The following is a 6,191-nucleotide window of genomic DNA, read 5'->3' as shown; positions in this document are numbered from 1 at the left end:
CTCCCCTCTCCTCTCCTCTCCTCTCCTCTCCTCTCTTCTCCTTTCCTTGTCTATAACACAGTGTAATTAATGACAAGAGCAGAGCTGTACAAAGATATAGCTGAGATTTTATGTCTATTGATTAGCAACTCCCCTTCCCCCATCCTCCCAGACACAGAAACCATTAAGATCTCCTTTGATTTAACGGTTGCACTATTTAGATACCTCATATAAGGGGTAGCATGCAGTCTTGTCCTTCTGAGCCTGGCCTCCTTCAGTCGACACACTGTCCTGGGGGCCATGTGGTGTCTTAAGTTGCAGGATTTTCTCCTCTCTAAGGAACAGCTGAGCAGTGTTTCCGGGATGAATGTATTACTCAGGGTCTGACATCTTTTTCTGACCTTGGAGGTTCCAGGCATAGTTATATAGATGGAGATGGAGATGGAGATGGAGATGGAGATGGAGTTGGAGTTGGAGATGGAGACAGAAATAGAGATACATACATACATACATACATACATACATACATACACACATACTTGCTGGCAAATCACTATAACTCTAGTTCCAGGGAATCTAACACTAATACACATAAAATAGAACAAAAATGATAAAGCAACATCAAGGATGAACCTAATATAATTTATGAACTTGGGTTGCAAACTATGTCAATGTAGAGTCATCTACTATCACAACTGGGGGGAAGTGTTTGTGGTCAGGGAGGATGAAGGAACACTGTTCTTGGTTTTGTTTTGAGCCTAAATTTGCCATTCCTAAAAAGTCAATAAAAATGGGTAAGGAGCGGAGAGACAGGGAACTATGGACCGGAAGGGGTTGATCTTGTGAGTAGCGTTGTCAGTATGGGTACAGGAGGAATCACCGAGCCAGTGTGGAAAAGAAGCTTCACGCGTTTACCAAATGGCCCCAAAGCTGACAGAGTTACAAGACAAAGTCACCGGATCCTGGGTAAACAGTGACTGTTTGTCAAGGTCAAGGTGTTAAAGAAATTAAGGAAACTCCAATTAGCCCCCAACAAAATGCTGTTTTGATGTTGAACCATCCCTTTCTATGGGAAGGTAGCTCAACTGGACGTATGATGGGGAGGAGTAGAAAGGGAATGTCTCATTATTTGCAGCATCCATGATGTGCTCAGAAGAGCAGCCCAACATCCAACTTTGAGATGTACACCACCAGTTACAGCTTGATGATTGGTGAAGACTCTTGTTAGGCCTGTGAATTTCCTGCTCTTTGAAGAAAATCATGGTTTACCATTGTCTGGGAAACAAGGAAATAGAAAGTCCAGTGTCTAGAATGGATTTGTTCTTTCTGATGAGCTGATAGCATGTGGTCCAGGAGTGCTGTCTGTGAGGATGATAGGAATTCCCATCAGCACCATCCAGCATGGAAGCCATTGGCCAAATGTGCTGCTGGGTACTTGGGATGTGACTAATGCAGAGGGAAAAAATGGAATTTCCTACTAATAAAGAGAGCATAACACTTAAGTAGTCAACTGCGGCTAGTTCCCTCTGTATTAGACAGCAAGGTTCTAAAGTTATTATTGTCCAGCATTTTTCTTTTCACTTCAGTGTCTCTCAAAAGTTTGTTTGTTTGTTTTAAATGTTTGTTTTATATATGTGATGATAATGATGATGATGGTGGTGATGATGATTATGATGACGATGTCAGTGGAAAGCCTCCCTGATCTGATTAGGACTTACCTCAACCCACAAACACAAGTCTCAAAATGGTCATGTCAGCACATAAAAAAAACATCTTACCAGAGAAAAGCAAAGGGTCACCATGGGATCCTAGAAATAAGGTAGAATGATGCAGAAGTTCTTAGCTACATAGCTAATGCAGGTTATCACATCATCATCATATTACATGCGAGGGGCCACAGAGTGGGTGATTGTGTCATGTTCCTCATGGCTTTCCCACCAGACAGTCATCACTGGCTCTCTGTTATCTGTAGTCAGTGAATAAAACATGGTGTAACAACTGTGTGGCTCTTTGGTATTGCCTCAGATCTAAGCAGAATACAGTTGGCTTCTCATTGAAAAGCAGGAGGCCCTCTTTTGGCACAGCCAATTTAAAACAATATTTTCTTGCCAGGCAGTGGTGGTGCACACCTTTAATCCCAGCACTCAGGAAGCAGAGGCAGGCAGATTTCTGAGTTCGGGGCCAGCCTGGTCTACAGAGTGAGTTCCAGGACAGCCAGGGCTACACAGAGAAACCCTGTCTCTTAAAAAAAATTAAAAAAATAATAATTATATTTTCTCTTAAATTAATTTTACTTCTTAGTGTTTTGAGGTAAGGTCTAGCTGTTTCAGAGGTTGGCCTGGAACTTGCTGGATTGCCCAGGCTGGCTTCCAACTTAACCTGCTCGCGCCACCACCACTCTGCTCCTGGTTCTTGAGGCAGTGGACTCCACGGCTGCCCTGCTCAGCGGTGCAGCTGATGGTAATTTGGGGATCACTATGCAAGAAGGACTGATGTCTCTGAAGCACATATTGGAAATATGGACCTGAAGGCAGGATAGCTACTTCCGGGGGTGGGGGGGGGGAGGATTGGCTTACCTTTCCTGATAGGGTGCAGAGCTGGGGTTCTGAGTGCACCCGAGTACTGCGTTTTTCTACTATGCATAGCCGGCCTCATGACTCAGTCCCCAGGGGGGGCCTGTAGCCTGTTCTGTGCTCATGCAACAATGATTTACTAGTTCCTCCAGAAACCCAGAATGGTATTCTTGCTGGAGGGACAACCATAAGACCCTCCAGAGTAGAGTGTCCTCTGAGTGGCTGGCAATACCCAGGAAGATGGTAAGTTTGGCGCCTTGCTTCTATAGCCGGTAAGGAAATACACTGAGCTCTGTGGATTCATGGGGATGACGAGACACCCACCAATGCAAGATTGCTATTGTTATCAGCGCACGTTCCCAAGGAATCCTCTTTCTAAGGCTTGACTTGGAGCAGTGGTTCTCAACTTGCTGGGCTTCGACCCCCACAGAGATCAGCTTTCCTGCACGTCAGATTATTTACATTACAATTTGTAACAGTAGCAAAATTTGTTTAACAGTCAGGAAGTACCAACAAAATAACTTTGTGGTTGTTGGGGGGAGGTCATCCCCATATGAGGAACTGTATCATAGGGTCATAGCATTGGGAAGGTTGAGAACCACTGCTCTGGAGGGAAGGGCTGTCCATAGCTGTCCCCAGAGCAATGAAGGTGAGGGCTTGCCCAGGATCCTCATGAGGTACATGGGAAGAGGTACCCTGCAGGCCCTGCCCCATCAGGCAGGGAGATGAGAAAGGTTATCTGGAACAGATGGGATCTTGCCTTGGTAGACAGGCTGCTCTGTCGCCTAGGCACACTCAACAGTCCTGCTAGGGTGGACAGAGTGCTCCCCAGTTTTACTTTCTTCTGATTTTGTTTAGGATCTGGGAAAATCTTGGGTTTAGAGACTCTTCCCTTCTGAAGCTGCTGCTCACAGTATGCAGTGATCAAGAGGGGCTGCCTCCCCAAAGCTCTGAGCAGACTGGGAACCCCTCCCATTTCTCATTGAAGTTTGTTGGCATTTGTAGTCATTGACCCTATGCAAGTTCCTCTGAGTTTTTTTTTAATTAGATATTTACTTTATTTACATTTCAAATGTTGTCCTCTTTCCTGGTTTCCCTTCCAAAAACCCCCTATCACCTCCCCCTCCCCCTGCTCACCAAGTCACCCACTCCGGCTTTCTGGCCCTTGCATTCCCCTACACTGGGGCATAGAGCCTTCACAGGACCAAGGGCCTCTCCTCCCATTGATGACCAACTAGGCCATCCTCTGCTACCTAAGCAACTAGAGCCATGAGCCCCACCATGTGTGCTCTTTGGTTGGTGGTTTAGTCCCTGGAAGCTCTGGGGTATCTGGTTAGTAGTAGGGGCTGCCCATAACTCCATCTGATCATCTCACATGACAGGTGTGCATAGACTGCAACCAGTCCCTCCTGCTTGGAGCCTTCTGGACTGTGTCCCCACAAATGGGGAAGGAGAGAAGTGAGTGTGTGGCCACTTCAGTGGCTTGCTTTGTACATGAGAACTGCTGTTGAGGTCTCGGTTGAGATAAAAGGCTTTTCTGTACCCATCTATCCACAGGGGGTGAGTCATGTAGCTGCTTCCTCTCCCCTCCACCCCATGCCCTATATCCAGGAAGGCAGAGACTCTTGGACAGAGAGAGACAGCTGGCAAGGAAATGCTTGTATCTCTGCCAGTGCAAGAGATAGAATGTCCACAGTTAACTCTGTACTGGCACCTTCATTTCCAATCTTAAAAAATAACCTCTGTGACCAACCCAGCAGGGTGAGATGTTGGCCTTTTGGTGTGATGTGAGCATCCGCTGTAAGCAAATGTTCTGCTTGAAACATACAAAATGTTCTCTTCCTGAGACCCTTGGTCAACATGACGGGATGAGCAAGGAGTTCAACCTGCTGATTCCCCAGGTGGCTGGAGTCTTCCACTGGATTATGGCTATGACTAATAGAATGTTCCAGAACATCAAGGGACATCTTGGGACATTTCTGGTCAAGTAGCATCTAGGAAGACTTGAAAACATGCCAGTCCATGATCTGGCACCATCTACTGAGCTTGTACCCCGACACCATCAGCACATGCTAGCACACCCCAGCGTGTGTGTCAATTCAGGGTAGTGTGGCTAGGGAGACCTTTTTGAGTTGGAGTTCTTTCCCAGTGGTTCTCTGGAGTCCAGATGCAGGCTTTATCACCTCTCCATGGGGAAAGTGGCATCGTGGTGGACATTGTTAATCTCTTAAAACTGCACAGAACCATGTTAATGAAGTCTTAATAGGTCCCGGTTTATGAGTCCAATAATAATAATAAAAAAATAAGTCCCTGCCTCTGGTCATTCTTAAAAATGAGCCTGACTTATCCTTTCCATTAGGACTTTATGTCTTTGTTGGAACTGTGAGCTAAGTCCTTTAGCTCAAATCACACTTAGAGTAGAGAGGAGAATATAAACGACATCTCAGGCTGCACTAAAAATGGTCAAGACCTAGCAGGCTGCCTGGGCTTTCCTAGTGTGTATTTCACAAGCTGTGCTTAGCAAATATAATCCCCATGAGCACTGCTTTTTATTCTGTAGTAAAAGCTCCTAGAGTCCAAGTGTAACAGTGGGTACCCTCAGTATCCTTGTCAGGGGCAAGACCACGATGGGCAATGTCAGCAGGCCTGTGGAGCCCTGCCCACCTGCTGGTCTTAACTGGGATCCCAGATCACAGCAAATGCAGAAGGGAGGGTTTGAGGAGTGAGGGGGTTGGGAGGGAGTAGGGGAGACAAGGGTGGTGATCATTTTAAGTCTGTAGGAACTGAGCAGGGAGGGACTTGTAGGTTCTTCTAGTTAAGCCTCTTCTCCAATCTTGAAAGAGAAATTTAATACTCCCGATTTGCACACTCGGAAGGAAGCTGAGAGTTGCAGCTGATAATTACGGAAGTTTCCATATTCTTAGAACTGCTGTTACTGGGAGATGCCAGGATGCAGGACACCACAGATGTCTGGGGTTTTATCCTCTGCTTCTGTCCCTCCTGTTGCTACCCTCTGAGTCATGTGCTCATCTCTCCAAACCTCAGTCTATTCATCTGTTCAGTGGGAATAACTGTGGTCTTTCTACTTTCCCTGGGTGGCTTTGTAGATGAAATTAGATATGGAGGAGAAGCAGAGGGGAAGGTTTTGTCTTTGTTAGGGTCCTACCAACTTCAGAGAAGGGAAGAGTGGCTGTGTGGAGAGTCCCACTAGGACTCTTTAGGAAAAGGAATTCTGGAGTAATGGGGTTTTTTTGTTTGTTTGTTTGTTTTTATGTGTCATACAAACACAACTCAAGGTATAGAAGTTAAAAAAAAACCCTCATGTTTTCAGGTGACATTCTGGTATACTGGGTCCCTGCAGAAAAGAAAATGCCACCATGGCTTGTGCTTCTCCCCTGTTGCTGAGATCTGTGGCTGAAAGGAGATGGAGGTATGTAAAGATGAAGCAGGTGGCAGGGGCTGTGGCTTTCCTGTTCAGATTGGCTCATAGCCTCTATGACATCAGGTACAAAAGGGGCTGGAGAGATGGCTCGGCAGTTAACAGCACTTTCTGCTCTTGAAGAGAACCAGAATCTGATTCCCAGCACCCACATGGTTGTTCACAACCATCTATCGCTCTGTTATGCCCGTAGGATCTAC

At 46.1% G+C, this 6,191-nt stretch overlaps 1 long non-coding RNA gene across 1 annotated transcript in view; it reads left to right on the top strand.

Moving 5' to 3' along the window:
- Window positions 1-5,978, top strand: part of LOC110310412 — a 72,111-nt gene extending 66,133 nt beyond the window's left edge. Inside the window, exon 3 of the long non-coding RNA XR_002379837.1 lies at window positions 5,884-5,978. This is a non-coding gene — a long non-coding RNA (uncharacterized LOC110310412). The remainder of the gene's footprint in view (window positions 1-5,883) is intronic.
- The last annotated feature ends 213 nt before the right edge of the window (window positions 5,979-6,191 follow it).

Source organism: Mus caroli, chromosome 2 (assembly GCF_900094665.2).
Source record: "Mus caroli chromosome 2, CAROLI_EIJ_v1.1, whole genome shotgun sequence".
NCBI lineage: Eukaryota > Metazoa > Chordata > Mammalia > Rodentia > Muridae > Mus > Mus caroli.
This window is presented reverse-complemented; position numbering and strand designations above follow the sequence as displayed.